Source organism: Acomys minous, assembly GCF_964271855.1.
Source record: "Acomys minous genome assembly, chromosome: 11".
Taxonomy (NCBI): Eukaryota; Metazoa; Chordata; class Mammalia; order Rodentia; family Muridae; genus Acomys; species Acomys minous.
Genome location: NC_140492.1, coordinates 56,962,270 through 56,980,934, shown reverse-complemented (window position 1 = coordinate 56,980,934; position 18,665 = coordinate 56,962,270). Strand labels below are relative to the sequence as shown.

General features: G+C 45.2%; 1 protein-coding gene across 1 annotated transcript in view; it reads left to right on the top strand.

Annotated features, from left to right (window-relative positions):
* Window positions 1-3,275: 3,275 nt before the first annotated feature.
* The window catches only part of MYLK (myosin light chain kinase), a 247,120-nt gene continuing 231,730 nt past the window's right edge, over window positions 3,276-18,665 (top strand). Inside the window, exon 1 of the mRNA XM_084802385.1 lies at window positions 3,276-3,438. The gene's annotated coding sequence lies outside the window, so the exon portion shown is untranslated. The remainder of the gene's footprint in view (window positions 3,439-18,665) is intronic.

The window sequence follows — 18,665 nt, the reverse complement described above, 5'->3', positions numbered from 1 at the left end:
CCTACCAAGCAGTGCCACTTTGTCCTAATGACTAAACATTCAAACAGATGAGCCTATGGGGGCCATTCTCAGTCAAACCTCAAGGACCTTGGAAATTGAACTGAATGGATTTTGCATTATGATATGGCCTGGAGTTGTCAATGGTGGCCAAGGGGAAGAATGTGGCGGTTTGAGTCAGATGCTTTCCTCCTAAGTTTTGGCATTTGAATACTTGCTTCTCGCTGTCTGGGAAGGCTTAGGAGGTACAGATGTGCTGGAGGAAGCATGTCGCTAGCGGCGGGGCTTGAGAGTGTATAGCTTTATTCTACTTCTAGCTGGCTGTCTCTGCTTCATGCTTGTGGCTGAGATGTAACCTCTCAGCTTCCTGCTCTTATCACCACACCTGTGGCTCGCTCCCGTGTCTGCCCAATCATGATGGATTGTATCCCTCTGAAGCTATGAGCCTTCTCATGCTAGTTCCCACCTTGCCGGCGGCCTTATCAAGAGAGCCTCAGAGACACGTGAAAGAGACTTCTTCCTTATGGCCCCAAATGGGACACTTTGAGCTTTAAAATTGTGGCAAATTGAAACTCATTAAATATATTTAAGTTTATGAGTGTCTAGGGATATTAAAAAAGAACCTGAGCCCTAGCTCAATAGTGGCAAACAGTTGTAATTCCAGCATTTGGGAATCTGAGGCAGGAGGATCATGTGCCAGGTTTGAGTCTCTCCTGGCATTGAAAGAAACAAAGAAACAAGGCCTGGTAAATACCCCTGTAAGGATAATAGCCAATTTATTGTATCTATCAGTAAATTAAAAGGAAACCCTGTTTATCCAGCTCTTTTTGTATGAGCCTGACCTCAGGCTACGTAGTCAAATAGGCAAATGTATGTGGCTAATAAATAAAACAAAATTATTATTGTAGCCCTCAAACAATTAACTAGTCTAGGAACTGAATGTTCACTGCTTCTAATTTTAAAGCTACACATTAGCCAGGGCAAGGGTGATGGCTCCCTTGGTAAGGAATTTGCTATGGAAACAGGAAGGCCTGAGTGTGGATCCCACACACAGGTAAAAGCTGGGCTCGGCAGCACGTTCCTGTAAGCCCATTACTGGGAGACAAGGCCTCCACGGGCTTGCTGGCTAGCTAGAGTACCTGAATCCAAAAGCAAAACCTGTCCCCCAAAATATGGTGGGTGGCCAACCGGTGGGAGCACACACTTGTAATCCCAGCACTCGAGAGGCAAAGGCAGGCAGATCTCTGAGTTCGAGGCCAACCTGGTCTACAGAGTGAGTCCAGGACAGCCAGGGCTACACAGAAAAAAAAAAAAAAAAACGAATGAAAAGTGGTAGAAAAATATACCCGATGCCAGCCTTTTGCTTCCATGCATGCACATCTGTTACCTGCACACACATGTGTACATGCACACCACAGTACACCACCACCACACAGGCACACGACCAGAACTCAGATAGCTTGTGTCTTTTGGTGAAAAGACACTTCACCATCTACAATCTTATAAATGCTGTAAAACCTCAGTGTGATGGAATCTGGATCAGCTGCTGATGGCAGTTAGCACCATGCCCAGATCATGTTGAATTTACTGTTCCCACACAGAGAAACTCTAAAGGCCTCAAGTTCTTCAACAGATTAATCGTAAGGAAAAGACTCTAAAGACACACCAAGTTAAAGAAATGGGCAAGATGCAGCCGTGGAAGACACAGTTGAAGAAATTAACCAGGCCTGGAGAGATGGCTCAGTGGTTGAGTGCGTTCCATTCTTGCAGAGCACAAGAGTTTTGTCCCCAACATCCACATGAGGCAGCTCCAGATGTGGTAACTCCAGATCCATAGCATCCATGTCTCACTATGTATCCCAGGCTTTTACCTGAGCCACTCGGGTGCCAGGATTACAAAGGTGTGTGTCATCAAAGCTGTGCAGAGCTGCTGCTCTCGATCCGGGGAGTGATTTGCATGGTGGTCCCTTCACAACCCAGTCTGTGTGCTTGTCTCTGGTGCTTTCCACAGCAAAGGAACCAAAGCAAACTAAACCTAACCAGCCCCAAAGAAAGTGCAAATGAAGAGGTCAGGAAACTAGGATTTCATGTTACGCTTAAGCAAAATGCAAGGCAAGCCCCAACCAGCTTTTTAAAAGGACTTTGAAGGAATCTTCCAAATGATTGTGAGCATCTTCACGTGCAGCAAAGGGAAGATGTCAGAGAGACCAGATGCCAGTACTGAGAGATGGCTGGAAAGCTATCCCATAGAGAACCTCCCAGCTCCGGAACTTTAGCTGGCCAGTCCACTGACATCATGATACAGATTAGAAAGTCGAAGACCAGAGCCAACCAGGACCTCACCAGACCACAGGGCCAGCTCTATCAGAACCAGACCTAAAACTCAGTTCTGGAACTTTCTTATGACAGAACCCAGCAAGAGCATGCTTCAAAGAAAATCTAGATTGGGGGTTCCTAGGAAAAAGCAGATTCAGAAACTTTTTCTAGCATGGGTCTGGTTAGCCTGAGGGGTTGGGTCAGGTATCTTGGGCACAAACCTGCAGCTGTCTTTTCTCGATGTCCTCTTTGCTTTCTATGGCCTCTTCCACCTCGGCTCCTTCTGCCCTCTGGCAGGACTAGATGCCTCTTGGTAAGCTGTTTCAGTTCAAACTTGCACATTTCAGATTTACTAGTAATTGCATGCTCAGCCCAGTTGGAATCACCTGTGGTAAAAAAAAAAAAAAAAAAAAAAATCTAATTAGTAAATGTTAAGTAACTTGTCCAAAGATTTATAGCTAGAAGCTGGTAAAGTCGATTCCGGAGTTCAAATTTTAAATGACTGTGCTATCCTGCCTACGTAATTTGTTTTTCATCGTTAATTGAAGGAAATTGCAGGTAACTAATTTTGAAACAAAGTCTTTCAGAATACTTTATTAAAAATGTTTCAGTACACACTGTGTGTGTGTGTGTGTGCTGATTGGTCTGGTACTGTTAGCAGCTGTAACAGTGAGAAAGAATATTAATTTTCCAACAAGTGATGATTTTTTGCTTTATATTGAGAGTTCTATGAGATGCAAAAAACTGAAAATCCAGGAGCACCGCCGCTAATTGGCACAGGGCTGGGAAGACTTGGGCAGTGTGGTCCTGAACTCTTCTGACTCCAGAGTCCCAGGCACAGCGGGAGTGGGCGTGGCGGCAGAGTGGCAGGTCCATTCCTGGAGCTCCATGCAAATGAAATGCAAATTAGCGCGTGGAAGTTGCCACGCCGCGAGCTTTCCCAGTCCAGAGAGCCGCGCTGCCGCCCGCCGGCTCAGTCCGCTCCCGTCCGCCGCTTGTTGCCGCGCAGGGCCGCCACCTACGTAGCCGCTCGCAGCACCTCCAGCCCCGGAGGCGCCCGTCTGACCGGCCGCGGAGCCCCACGCCCGCGGCTGCGCGCTCGCCCTCGAACGCCCGAGCCTGTCGGTGAGTGAGCCTACCCGCGCTTTTGTCCTGCTGCGGTCACCCGGCTCCCGGTGGGAGCGGCTCTTAGGAGTGGCGAAGAGTTGGGCTGTGAGGGGGAAACACCATCCCCGAAAGGATGCCTCCTCCCTCAGCCCCGGCCTTTGCAGCAGCCGGCTTGATGACCGCCCGGTCCCCCACACCCACCAGTGTGATGCTGGGACGTAGACAGCCTCGCGGGGCTGGGGACTCTCAGTTCACTCTCTCACACCTCAGCGAGCCGGGACGCCTTCCTGAGGGACCTTGTTAGTGATGATTGCTGTTGGGAAGTTTGGGACAGACAGAGCCCTAGGAGTAGCTTAGATAAGTGCCCCTCTCTGAATCTTAGGAATCTGAAACCCTTCAAAACCCAAAGGACTGAGCTCCTAAAATTGACACGGCAGGTGGGAAGATGCTGTTAGGGAGAATGTTTGGTTTTAATTTTCAAAAATAAAATTGAGGTGGTAATGTTTGCAGTATCATAAAGAGGAAGAAACTTCTTCATTGGAGTCTGGAGGGAATACAACTAGCTATTGTGGTTTCAGGGACCTGGGTAGGGGTGAGCGTGCAGCCGGGCAGTGGACATGGTGCAAGGGCTTATGGAGTTGGCTTGCCATCCCTTTGCTCAAGTGCAAAGATTGAGTATGTGAATTTCCCGTTCTCCTACCTCACCCTTCCACAGCCTGCTTAAAAACCTGCTCCCCCTCCCAATGAGGTTGAGCTCTTTCCTGCCCTGGAAGTATCTTTGCTTATTTGTTAAAAACGCACAACCCCAGAGCTTTAGACACCCACACACCAGTCTATGGGGGACGTGTGCTGTTTCTGTAATCTGTGTCCTAAAAGGCCGTCAGGGGTTTTAGGAGGGTTGTTTTGTTTTTCTCTCCTTCCCATCTCCCCAACTATCCTTTTCTTGCCTGTCAAATTCTCGACCTCCTTTGCAACTAACTGTCTCCCATGGTCTTAGCCTCCTTCTCTGTTCTGCCCCAGAAAGAACTACAGAGAGTGATACCTTGACTTCTGTGCCTTTGATTATCAGATGGTCCTGCCTGTGTGCAGAGTGGGCTTGTCCCTACGTTCCCACCCTCAGGGACCAAGAGGCTGAGCTAGGGTTAGAAGGAACCTTCCTGAACACTTGGTTCTGAGTGTGTGTGTGTGTGTGTGTGTGTGTGTGTGTGTGTTTCTTTGTTAAAGAGATTCACACAGTGGAGATATGAGAACAGAACATCCCAGCCAATGTGGAGGCCTCATTTTATCTCCTTTTAAGAAAAATGTTTTGTCAGCCGGGCACATGGTGGCACACACCTTTAATCCCAGCACTCAGGAGGCAGAGGCAGGCAGATCACTGTGAGTTCGAGGCCAGCCTGGTCTACAAAGTGAGTCCAGGACAGCCAAGGGTATACAGAGAGACCCTGTCTCAACAAACAAACAAACAAACAAACAAAAAAGAAAAATAAGAAAAGAAAGAAAAATGCTTTGCAGGACACACAGATGACTGGTTCTTAAAAGCCTCCTGCTGGCCAGGCATGCTTTTAATCTCAGCATTTAGGAGGCAGAAACAGGAGGATCTCTGTGAGTTTGAGGCCAGCCTGGTCATCATTGCAAGATTTGGGTCAGCCAGAACTACATAAAGAGACCTTGCTAAAACAAAACACCCAGACAAATAAATAAACAACAACAAAACCCTCCCGCCTGTCCTTTCTGAAAAGCTAATGAAATTTAGAGAACAGGATTGCATAAAATAACTTTTTATGACAAAAGAGACATTGATCTTGCCCACATTCAATATAAAACAATTAGCATATGTTTGAGATTATAATTATAACATTTCCCTTTTCTCTTTCTGAATACTCCCCACATTTCTCTCTTTCGAGTTCATGGACTCTTTTTCATTAATTGTTATTTATACATATATGTGCACATATATGCATATATATATATATGTATCTCCTCTCCCTCCCCCCCACCCCCCCCCCCAGGCCAAGAAGAGGTATTTATGTGTAAGACTTACATACATAAATGCTTGGGTCTCAGTCAGATCTATTGGGGTTTTTGTTTTTGTTTTTGTTTTCCCGAGACAGGGTTTCTCTGTGTAGCCTTGGCTGTCCTGGGCTCCCTTTGTAGACCAGGCTGGCCTCGAACTCACAGCGATCCACCTACCTCTGTCTCCCGAGTGCTGGGATTAAAGGCGTGCGCTACCTTGCTCGGCTCAGATCTATTGGTTTTCATGAGGGCTCAGGACCAAGGAATCATCAAGCAGTAATTTAGAGTGAGGACAGAGCACTGTTGATAAAGCGAGCCCTACTCAGCCTTTTGTCCCACAGGAGCGCGGTGCCAGGCTGCAGCCCACTTGTGGGTCACTTCTCTCCCCCTTGTCTCATTGGCAGACACCTTCTCATTATTTTGTCTTGACTTTTAGCTGCCAACCTTTTCCTTCAGGTGAAGCTACTAGGTTGAGTTAAGTGCAGTTCTTACATACTTAGGACTGCCAGACCTAGTTTGTCACCACAGGCCAGTAGGTCACCCCTTCTGCCTTGGCACCTGTGCCTCAGATGCCAGGCTGTAGCACGCATGCATTGTGCCATGACAGCCAGCCTTGTGGGGCTGGGGCACAGGCAGGGTCAGCAGGAATGGCTCCGTGAAGCTCAGGGACAAACAGAGGCTGACTTTTCAGATGTTTCCCTGGGATCTTCTTTTCAGTGACTTCCTGCTTGCTGTCCCTGGGTGTCTGTCTCAGGGGGCGAATGCTCACAATGGGAACCCCACTAGGGAGTTGTGGGAAGTTTTGTGTAGATTCGGCTTCTCAAATTTCCCAGTGTTGTCCCATCCCCCACTGCTGGCACTTCTGTGCCCTCCCTTTCTGCCCACCCCAGCTCTGCTCCTCCCTCCTGGGTCTTGAGTGCAGAGCCCTTTGGAGACCCAAAGCCCTCAGGACAAAGGAAAGGGGATGAGGAGAGGATTTCCCTTTCTTTCAGATCTACAGCTTGATTTCCCCCCTAGCTCTGGGCCCTCAGATCTAATGTTAATTTTTTAAATCCAGGACTTTATAAATTACTTCTCACAATCCTTGGGGGACCCTGGTAATTTTGGTGCATAATTGAGGTTAAAAAAAAAAAGGTAACTGTATACTTTTTTTGTTTCCAGAAATTAACGTTCGGATCTGTCCTGTCTTGTTTGCTTACTGGCTGGGTACTCTTGGGCACAGAACCTAACTTCCGTGAGCTGCCTGTAGTGTCTTTATTGACCATGAAAGAACATTTTCAAAAATTAAGTGTCCAGGGCTGTGATAATTCAGTCAGCGAAATGCTTGCCTCACAAGTGTGAAAACTTACATTTCATTCCCAGAAGCTATGCTGAAAAGCAGCCGCCGTTAGTAGTGCAGGCTCATATCTCAGCACTGGGGAGGCAGAGGCAGGGAGATACCTAGGGCTCATGGCTAGCCAGCCACCTACCAGGTGATCTTCAGGCTTATGAGAGTCCCTATCTCAAAATATAAGGCAGATGGCTCCTGAGAAAAGACACCTAGGGCTGACTTCTAGCTTACACACACACACACACACACACACACACACACACACACACACACGTATTTGCATTTATGCCCACACATACATACTTATATACATATATGCAAAAATTAGATGATTACAGAATGGGGAAAAAAGGTAATATTATAGCATATTGAGCTGTGCTCACCCTGTCCATGGAATAACTGTAAATGGGCCAGCAAACATAATTAGATGTCTAGTGTCCACCTTGTTGTGTGGATGGTTATAAAACGAAGGGTCTTAGGTCTATATGAGGAAACAGTTAACATGGATGAAACTCAGGAACAACACAGAATGTTAAAGTGTATAAGGTAGCAAGAACTTTATGGCCGCAGTGGTTGGGAAAGCCTCAGGCACAAGGAAGACGGTAGGGTGGATATTTGCCAGGAGAGAGGGGAAGGGAACACTTGGCTCTGGGTCTGAAGGTGCTCAGCCCCTTCTCAGCGGGGACCTGGTGTGACACCTTTGACCCTGTGGTGTTCTCCCAACCATGCATGTCCGCGTCTCCTGAGATTTATTTTGTGAATGATTCTCATTTCTGGCCTTTTTTTCTTTCTGCCTAGAATATTTCAGGAATGGATTCAATTTTATGCCGAATCAAAAAATTGAGAGGCAATTTCATTCATGGCTGCAGTTAAGGCCCAAGCCGAAGAAACCTCTTGGGTCTCTGGGGGGCTCTGTGTTCTCTTCTCGTGCTTCATGTATCGCTGTGCATTGTCTTGTTCCAGAATTGCAGGGCATAGGGCTAACGGAGACATACCCACCTGACTTTGCATGACCAAGGGGGCTTAAGAAGCAGAGTGGTTAGAACGGATTCACCCACGCTATTTATCCCCCTTCCGTGCTGAGAGGGGATGGTGATGGATGGCAAGGTCAATGTCCTTTCCTAAGCCAGAGAAATGGGCACAGATTGGCTCCATTGTTTATTCCCGCTGGCTCTGTAAAGTCCTCAAAAGTGTCATCTTTATTTTTATTTATTTATTTTTTAAAAGACTTCTTTCTTTCTTTCTTTCTTTCTTTTTCTCTTTCTTTCTTTCTTTCTTTATTATACATGTAACTCCTGCAGGCCAGAAGAGGGCATCAGATTACGTTATAGATGGCTGTGAGCCAGCATGTGGTTGCTGGGAATTGAACTCAGGACCTTTGGAAGAGCAGTCAGTGCTCTTAACCTCTGAGCCGTCTCTCCAGCCCTATTTTTTTTATTTATTTTAAATTGTTATTTATTTGTATGCATGTGAATATATATATGCAGTGCCCATGGAAGGCAGAAGAGGGCATCAGAGTCCCAGAACTGAAGTTACAGACAGTTGTTCGCCACTTTGTGGGTGCTAGGATTGAAATCAGGTCCTCTGAAGAGCAGTCAGGGCTCTTGAACATCTGAGCCATCTCTCCAAGCCCCTGCTTTGTTAATCTTTTTGTTTGTTTTGGTTTTGGTTTTAGTTTTTCAAGACAGGGTTTCTCTGTGTAGCCATAGCTGTCCTGGACTTGCTTTTTAGACCAGGCTGGCCTTGAACTCACAGAGATCCGCCTGCCTTTGCCTCCCGGAGTGCTGGGATTAAAGGCATGCACCACCACACCTGGCTTGTTTTGTTAATCTTAAAGCATAGTCTGACCATGCCACCCCACCTTCAGAAACCTCTGACGGTTCTGTTCCCTGGAAATCATCTCACCTAGAAATTCAGAAACCACCCCTAACTCCCCATCTAACTCCAAGTTCATTCTCACAGCAGCCAACCCTCACTTCTCTGTCCTTCACCTAGTGAGCACTTCACTGTGTCTCTAGCTCATTGTCTTCTGGAACATTCTCAACATGTCTCTTTGCCCAATGAACTCTTCTATCCTTCTCTGTTTGTTCAAGTCACGAGTTGAGTTTCTAATTCTTTCTTTTCTTTCTTTCCTTTTTAAAGATTTACTTATTATTTTATACAGTGTTCTGCCTGAATATTTGCCTGCCTGCCATAAGAGGGCATCAGATCTCACTATAGATGATTGTAAGCCACCATGTTGTTGCTGGGAATTGAACTCAGGACTTTTGGAAGAGCAGCCAATGCTTTTAACCTCTGAACCATCAGCCCAGCCTCGAGTTTCTAATTCTTGACCCCAATGAAGGCTGCCTTTGACCTGGGCCTCAGCATCTGTAGCAATTCATTCTTGTGAAATTCTTTTTAAGGTGACAAGTCATGTATTATTGAGGAATGTTTTAATCTTTTATTTGATTCTTTTTTTTTTTTTTCCTATGGTAAAATGTATAACAACTTTGAAAAACCTTCCAGGGAAGAGCACGGTGTGTTTCTGTTTCTTACAGCAGGGTTCCAGAGTTGCCTGATTTCTTTTCCAGTCCAACTGGTTCAGGGGGTTCAGGGACTCTCTGTTGATTGTTTGTTTGTTTCTGTTTGTTTTGTTTTTCCCCTCAAAGCTCCCTGGGTGATCTGGTTGGTTTTGTTTTGTTTTTTCTTTCATAATATCATTGTTTCTAGGTAAGGTGTGTGTGTGTGTATGTGTGTGTGTGTGTGTGTTTGTGTGTGTGTTTCAGTGGTTTTTTTTTTTTTTTTGAGACAAGCTTTCACTGTGTAACAGCCCTAGCTGTCCTAGACTCGTTTTTTGTATACCAGACTTTGTTGAAAGTCAACTGAGCATGTGTGGGGCACTGCTTTTATGTGTTTATGTGTATAGAAACACGATATCGATGTTTTTGTATCTTTATCAGATTTTTTTAAAGTCAAGAAGTTGGTTCGGCTTCTTTCCTTCCCAGAATTGTTCAGCGATTCTAGAGCTGTGGCTATTCAGATAAGTTTTAGAACCATCATCTGGACATCTACGCTAAAATCTGCTGGAAGTTTTGTTGTTGCTATCTACAGGTTTTTTGTTTGTTTGTTTGTTTATCTTTCCCAGAAGGGTCTGACGGTTACTTTTGTAACTACTTAGAGGCAGGCTTCTGAGTGTTAGATTAAGGTTAGCCTTTGAGAGACTCTCTGTGAAGGGTTGTCTTGAATTTGTTTTATTTTCCAGAAAAGTTTAACAGGTTTATTTATAATTGTTATAAAGTTGAACTGTTGAAATGTGTTCACTAAAACATTTTGCTTGCGTTAATGCTTTACATCTTGCATTTATATTAAAAATTCACACACAAATGAAAATGGAAAAACTGCCAATACCTGATTTCTGTCCCCTATTTTTTCATTCGTTGTCATATACTTAGGTACCTTTGGACCCCATGGGAAAAATATCTTAACATTCAGAACTACTGATAACAGGAAGAAGAGGAAAAAAATTTTTTTGAGAATGAATGTTTCCTTTCATAGTGGACTCTTAGGCACGTTCTCCACGTACGCAGCTTGCTAGCTGGATATGTTTTAGCAGTCAGCTTTGTACGAGCCATGGTAAGGGCACCCCCTTACTTACCGCCCCCCCCCTTCTCCTTTGGCTGGAGCTCAGCAAGCTCCAGTACCCGTGTGTGTGTGTGTGTGTGTGTGTGTGTGTGTGTGTGTGTATGTGTGTGTACACCCGAGGAATCATAAGAAGGCAAAAGATCCCTTGGAGTAGACACATGTGTGGGTGACCTGCCTAGTTCAGGTGCAGGGAACTAAACTTGGTCCTCTGCCAGAGATGCAAGCGCTCTTAACCAATGGGCTGTCTCTTCAGTCCAGAGACTGTCTTGGTTATGTTCATTGACATGGAAGCTCTATCTTCTTATTGTGGGTGGGGTCATTCCTTTGGTAAGCAGATCCTGGACTGTATAACATGGAGACAGCAAGCTGAATACTGGCGTGCATTTGTTAATCCCTTACTCTCTGCGGCTGACTGTGTGTGTGAGATGTGCCCAGTTGCTTCAGTCTCCTGCTGCTCCACGGTGATGGACTGTAACCTCACCTCGTGACCCCAAAACCCCCTTCTTCTTTTAAGCTGCTTTTGTCGGGGCGTTTATCACAGCAACAGAAAAGGAAACTAGGGGTCATTATTGCTTAACCCACGCTAGGCTTCAGTTCACTGGGCAGATTAAGTCTTCCAGAGCATCAGTCCTCCAGACTCTGCTGCTGCAGGTGACGCCAGCTCACACACCTTGGAAGTATACTGAGCTGTTGATCAATAGCGTTTTCACATGAATGATCACTTATGTCTTGATGGTGTGTGTGTGTGTGTGTGTGTGTGTAGTACACCGATTAGCTGTATCTCTCCCTTGATTTGTGTATTGTTTGATTTCTTCCTCAGTGTTTTGTACTTTTTTTTCAAGACAGGGTTTCTCTGTGTAGCCTTGGCTGTCCTGGACTCACTTTGTAGGCTGGCCTCGATGAACTCACTGAGATCCTCCTGCCTCTGCCTTCTGAGTGCTGGAATTAAAGGTGTGCACACCTAACTTGTGTTTTGTACTTTTTAGCATATAAGTAAATGCTGACTGTATTTTGTTAGATTCTAGACTTATGCCTTATATGTTTTCAGTACAATTTTAAATACTACCTTTAGTAAAATCTTACTTTCAGATTGGTTATTCTGTTATTTGTAATTATAATTATTCATTTCAACAGATTTCTAAAAATGTAGAGTTTGGCAAGTATATATCTATAGTATTTATGGATAAAGTAACTGGCATCTGATTATAAAATAAAAATGTTTAATTTGCATAGTCTTAGAGCCTAAGGTATAGAATCAAGCTTAAGCCTTTATCTACTTCTCTGCTTCTAAACTGTTTTCCTGAGCATTCTTTTTTGAGTTGATTTTTTTAAAAAATTGATCTTGTATTATGTTACCTTCCTTCCTTCCTTCCTTCCTTCCTTCTTTTTTTTGGGGGGGGACAGAGTTCAAGATGGGGTTTCTTTGTGTAGCCCTGAGTGTCCCAGAACTTACTCTGTAGACCAGGCTGGTCTCAAACTCCCAGATTCACCTGCCTCTGCCTCCCTAGTTCTGGGATTAAAGGTGTGAACCACTACTGTTTGGCTATGTGTCTATTAACTAGTACTTTATTTGTAAATTCCTATAGATTTTCATTGTAGATAATAATGTCATCTTTGATAAAGACAATTTTTTAAAAAACATCCTATCACTTGACGTTCATTGATTGCTTTTGGCTTATGTGTTGGGATTTGCAGTGTTCTGTGAATCAGGAGCTATGGAGGCACACATCTCTGCCTTATGTTTTTATCTTAGGGGCCAGGCACTTAGCCTTATATGGCTATGTATTGTGTTAGCTGTAGCACTTCTGTACATGCCATTTACAAGGTTGAGGAAGTGTGATTCCATCCTTATTTTTGTTAAGACTCATTTTTAAAAATGATAGATGGGTTTCTTTCAAGTCCTTTTGTGGAGGGGGGAGCGTCTGTTGAGAATGTCATACATCACTTCTTACAGAAGTAAGTTGGCAAAACTTTCCAGAAAGGACCAGGGTAGTACTGTGATATTTAAGAAACATGCATTTTGATTTTACCTCCAGTTTCTGGCAGATAAAACCTACACATTTCCTGAGTGGTGGGGTGAGAGCATGCCTTTAGTAGTTGCTCCAACTGTACTTCTACCCTTCGCATAGATTCAGGCTGGGAGCAAGTTGTCCGCCTAACCAATCATGTAATTAGAAGGCTGCTCCCCACATTCAGGGAAGAGAGAAATGTTTAGTGTAATCGCCAAGGCCAAGGGATGTTTTAACAAATCATTTTGTTGTAATGGAATCCCCATAAAGCTTCTAAATCCTGGGGTCTGAACAACCTCTGCATTGGCAGATGCTGACGTGGTGGTGTGCTTGGTGAGCTTGCAAGCTCCAGGTTCCTCCTCCTCAGCGTGTGCGCTGTCCTGTGTCCCTAATCCATGTGACCATTTCTGTGTTGCATTCTTTATAATACACCTGTACATGTCAGTAAAGAATGTTCCTGCATTCTTAGAGCTGTTGTAGCAAACTAATGGGCCTGAGAAGGAAGTCTATTTTGTTTTGCTTTTTAATAGCTGACCAGTCACAATTACGACAAGCCCAGGACCTGGGGCTGGCGTCCGAAATGGGGAACGGATCTGTGAGATGTGAGGCAACCTCTGGTAAACAGTATCAGATCTGAACCCAAGGGCAGGGCTCCCTGCTGGTGTCCGGAGTCTCAGAGACTTGACTGGTATACGGGGAAATTCCCTGCCCCCTACATTTGGTGCCAGTGTGTTGTGGGAGTAAACACAAGCCGTAGTAGCCACGTAGCAAATATTTTAGGCCTTATGGCCTGTAAGGTCAGCACAACTCCTTACTCAAGTCTTGTAGATCTCTTTTATCTAGTGACTCAATTCAGCATTATTGTGAGAAAACAACCAGAGACCATAAATAAACAAGTGGGTAGAGTTGTGCTTCTGTAAACATTACTTAAAAACAGGCTTCAGGAGCCAGGCATAGTGGCACAGGCCTTTAATCTCAACAGGCAGATCTCTGTGAGTTCGAGGCCAGCCTGGTCTACAAAGCGAGTCCAGAACGGCCAAGGCTACACAGAGAGACCCTGTCTCAAAAAATCAAAACAAAAAACAAAAAACCAAACCAAACAGGCTTCAAGTTAGATTTGGCTTTTGGGTCACCCTTTACCCAGTTATGGTGTTTCTGAGGCCTTCTTTTGTCTGTTGATCATGCCTAATCACATTAGTTGATTTGCCAACCTTGTTAAACCAGCCTTGTATTCTGGGAATGAACTTCACTTGGGCACAGTATGTTAATACTTTCATGCGCTGAATTCAGCTCGCCATCATGTGGCTGGGGGTCTTTGTGCCTGTGCTTGCAGAGTGCATTGACTGGCTTTCTTGTGATCCTGTCTGATTCCAGTGGGGAGGCAAGACAGAATGAGAAATGTTCCCTCACAATTTCTTGAAGAGTTTATATAAATTTGTTACTTATTACTTACATTTTGGGTAGGATTTTTTTCTGAGAAGTTTTCAAATTTTGGAGGGATGGTTCCTTTTTGTTTTTGTTTTTTTGTTGTTGTTGTTGTTGTTATTGTTTTGTTTTTTGTTTTTTTCAAGACAGTTTCTCTGTGTGGCCTTGGCTGTCCTGGGCTCACTTTGTAGACTCGAACTCATAACGATCTGCTTGCCTCTGCCTCCTGAGTGCTGGGATTAAAGGTATGCGCTGCCACACCCGGCATGATTTTAACAAATTAAAAAAACACATACTGGACTAGTCAGGGTATCTGTTTATTCTCGAATGGCTTCCAGCGGTTTGTGCCTTCTGAGTAATTCGTTCATCTTTCCTAATGGTAGGATCTTTGTGCTCACTTATTCTCCTTTTAATGCCTTCAGGAACCATAATGACATATCACCTTTCACTCCTGGTATTTGTACTTTGTATTTTCTCTTCTGTCTCATTAATCTGTCTTGAAGTGGTCTTTTTTTCTTGGTGCTTTGAAAGACTCAGCTGTTGGTTTTATTGCTGCGGTTTGGGTAATTAAAAGCTTCTCTCTTGATACTTTAGAGTCAGGGTGAGTGAAGTTTTTGGTAAGGACAGATGCTAAATATGTTGCACTTTGTAGGCTACCTTCTTTGCCCTCTACTGCTACTTTAGTGTGAGAACAGTTGGGAATATATACATGACGGGCATGGGTGTGTTTAATAATGTTTTATTTTCAGCAGAATTTTGTCTCTGTGCTGTAGTTTGCCTAACACCTGCTGTAAAATTTGCCAGTGTATTTTGTTAATTATTTTCACCTTCTGAGCCAGATAATTGAGTTCTATCGATAAACATCACTTGGTTTGGAGCATCCTAGTCTGTTTCTTAGCTTGTGTCACCCCCTCGCAGTGAGCTGCCCAGCTACAATAGTGCCACCTCGTGTCTCCCATCAGGGACTGGAGGGAACTGGAGGGAACTGCCATGTCCATGTGTAGTATCTTTGCCGCATAATCTTTGCACGGGTCCCCTTAGAGGCCTACAGGAAATGGGGGTTATGTGGAAGAGTTGGACTCTGCAGCTCCAGACCGAGCTTTCAATTTCAGAAGCAGTATTCAAGTTTTGTCTGTGGATTCTGCCCTCTCATTATGCTGCCCTTTCACTAAAGGGTGCGGTCAGCACCATGAACAGGACCGTGGGCCTCTCAGTGCGGTGAGCATCATGAACAGGACGGTGGGTCTCAGTGTGGTCAGCACCATGAACAGGACCGTGGGTCTCAGTGTGGTCAGCACAATGAACAGGACCGTGGGTCTCAGTGTGGTCAGCACCATGAACAGGACCATGGGTCTCCCAGTGCGGTCAGCAACATGAACAGGACCGTGGGCCTCCCAGTGCCAGCTTCATGCTGGCTTTTTGAGAGGGCTTGATGTTCCTTTTAACACAAGGGTGTGCTGTGTGTGAGGGAGAAGGCAGAACATGGGAGGTAGGTCTGTTTGGCTTCTGAATGACCCTGGTGCGTATACAGCCCATCTCAGTGGTAGGAACGGTGGGCATGGGTGAGTGTCTGGGGCTGCCGGTGAGATGGTTCAGCAGGTAAAAGCGCTTGATGCCTAACTTGATGACCCAAGATCCCATAGTGTACTCCTCAAAGTTGTACTCTGACCTCCATGTGTGTGGAAGCGAACAACACACACACACATACACACACATTCTTTTTTTTTTTTTTAAGGGAAGTGCTGAGGCTACTAAATCCAGTTTGGCAACTTACTGGGTGAGTGACCCTGGGCATATAATTTAACAACTCTGAATTCCAGTTCAGTCATCTATAAAAGAAAGAGGCTGACAACTTACCAGTTTTGTTATCAGGTTTACCTTAACCCCTGACCTGGGCTGGGGGAGGGTCAGGGAGTGGTAGACAAGAGTCCTCAGAGATCCACAGACAAGTTGAAAACCTGGCAGGGAGAGCCCTCGGAACCATGCTATAGTGTGAACCCATGCCTTACCTCTTTCTTCTTTCTGGCTACAAGGTGAATAGTTGCCTTGCCAATGGCCAGAAGCAATGGGGCCAACCGTCAGGGACCGAAGCTCTAAAACTGTGAGTCACAGTTGGTTATGATGGCTATGGTGAAGGAGATAGACTAATAACAACAAGGATGTGGAAACACAAGAAGGTTGCTTTTCTTCTTGGGTATTTCTGGGCGCAACTCAAGGGCTAGGTTTCTGAGTGTTCTCGGCAAGCAGGGGCCAATGGACAATTGCTACTCAGTCAGGTTCACTGGAATGGCAACCTGGGGATGCCAGGTTCAGATTGGTGGAGCCAGTTACATAACTGATGAAATTTGGGGGTGCCAGGGCTCGTGGATCTGACCACCCTCTTATCTTCCTCATGACTTCCCAGTGATGGAACAATGGCAAGCCCTCTCTTCACTGCCTTCAGAACTCCCACCTCTTCCTGTCTTCATGAGTCCCTGCTTCCTGCCAAGGTCACAGTTCCCTGGGCACCGCTGTCTGGGGATGAGGACCTCATCTCTCCTGCAGTGTGTCAGGGACTTAAGGACACACCTGCTTCCAGCCCTATTAGCCCACTCCAGACTGAGGCCTCTAATGTTGCTCTTGTTCCCATTTTAATGATGATTGTCTGAGGCTTAGGGAGTTAAAAATTTTTTAAGCCAAATGGCTATGGTAAATCCCTGGCTCACACAGAACAGAGGGTGTAGAGCAGTGGTCATAAGTCCTCTCTTTGCTGAGTGATCTTGAAGACATTTGTTTCTCTATAAAGAAGCAGGTAGCCGGGCATGGTGGTGCACGCCTTTCATCCCAGCACTCAGGAGGCAGAGGCAGGTGGATCACTGTGAGTTCGAGGCCATCCTGGTCTACAAAGTGAGTCCAGGACAGCCAAGGCTACACAGAGACACCTTGTCTCGAAAAACCAAAAAGAAGAAGAGGAAGAAGGAGGAGGAAGAGGAAGAGGAGGAGGTAATGCTACTACCTCATTTGGCTTATGTGTGGGTTAGAAGAATCCAACAGTGTACGTGGCCCTCTTCCAGTGTACGTGGCGCACAGCAAGTTCTCATAAAACTTTAGGTGTTATTATGGTGTTCTTTTTTAAACTGTTCTACAATGAAGGCTTACTGTTTTACTCCACCGTTATGAACAACACTACTATGATTATCTTTATCCAAATGGTTTATTTTCACTTTTATATCATTTCCTTGCATTGTAGTCCAAGGAAAGCATTACTAGGTGAAAAGGTACAGCCGTCCTTTTTGCTTTTGTTCCATGTCGCCAAACAGCCCTGTTGTGGCATGGTTTTCCCAGCAGGCAGCAGCTGCTAGACACTTTGGAGAGGCCTAAGCTCCTTGTCCTAAAGGTCTGTCTGGGTACCAGGTATGAGCAGATAATGGAGAGAACTAAAGAGAGGACAGCTGTTGGGGCCTGGAGTGTCCTGCCTCAGGCCTGTCTAGCAAGACTTTACTCAAGTCACCTTCTTCTGCAGCTTTTCCTGGCCACACTCTCCACCATGCCAGCCTGTCTCTGATTCATGTCCCAGCTGACTTATTTTCTTCTTGCTCTCAGCTCCTGTCCCTCATGGGTTTATTTTATTGACCACATTTTTTTTAATCTCTCTTTTCCTCTCACACAGTGAACTCATTGAGGCAAACAAACAAACAAACAAACAAACACCCCTTAAACATTAAATTGCTATATTTACTTATTTTGTGCCTGTAGGGCTGTAGGTGTGGGCATGTGCGTGCTGTGGTCTGCATTTAGAAGTCAGAGGACAACTAGTGTTGGGCTCTTTCTCTCCACTATGTGGGTCCTGGGGCTTGAACTCAGGTCTTTAGGCTTGGCAGCAAGTGTCTTTACCTGCTGAACTATCTTGCTGGCCTGGGACAAAGATTTCAAAAAATATAATATTTTTATTCTTTGAGAAAGTCATATTTAAGTATATATATATATATATATATGTTTATGTATATATTTGTCTATTCAAGCTTCACTCCCCCAGTTTAATTTCTCCCAGAGACCCTCATCCCCCTTCCAACATTGTGGTGTTTTTTTTTTTTTTTTAAATAAGCTGATTTGTTCTACCCATACACAAATAGGTGTAGGCCAGCCATCCACTGGAGCTTGGTCAACCTGCAAGAGGCCACACCCCTAAAGGAAACTGACCCTCCCTCTCCTAGCAGCTATCAACTTTCAGTAGCTCATTAGCCTCTACCCCACCTGTGCTGGGAAGCTGTCTCTGGCCCCATCCAGGTCTCCTGCAGACAACCATAGCAGTTGCTGTGAGTTCGTGGGTGTGGCCTTGAGTGCGTCGTGTCTAGAAGATGCTGTTTTGCCCCAGTGATTCCCAACCTCCAGCTCTTACAAGTTTTCTGCCTTCTCTTCTGGGGTGTTCTCCAAGCCTTGGGGGGAAGGGGGAGTGATATCAATGTCCCATTTATGACTGAGCACTCCACTAAGACGCTGTTTCTCTGCACTGTGACCATTGAGCGGAAGGTCTGTGTACAATATTAAGACTGGACAGCCCTAGCATCTATGTGAGTTGAATGTTCAGTAAATGACAGTGTTGCAAACTTGGTAAAAAGGGTGAAACTGTAAAAGGGCCAAAGCCCTTATTATCTTTGAGAGGGTGGTACTCTTTGTTGGCACTTAGGCCTACCAGGGCTTGTCATAAGTATCCCTGGTCTATTAGGGATTGTTTTGGGGGCTCCATTAATGGTAACAAACTATCTCACACATAGCTGCCAAAAACCAGCAAACCGTTCTTTTATGTTCAGGTGTTATGTTTTCCTCACCCCCAGGGTGGTGGTGGTGGTGGCGGTGGCGGTGGC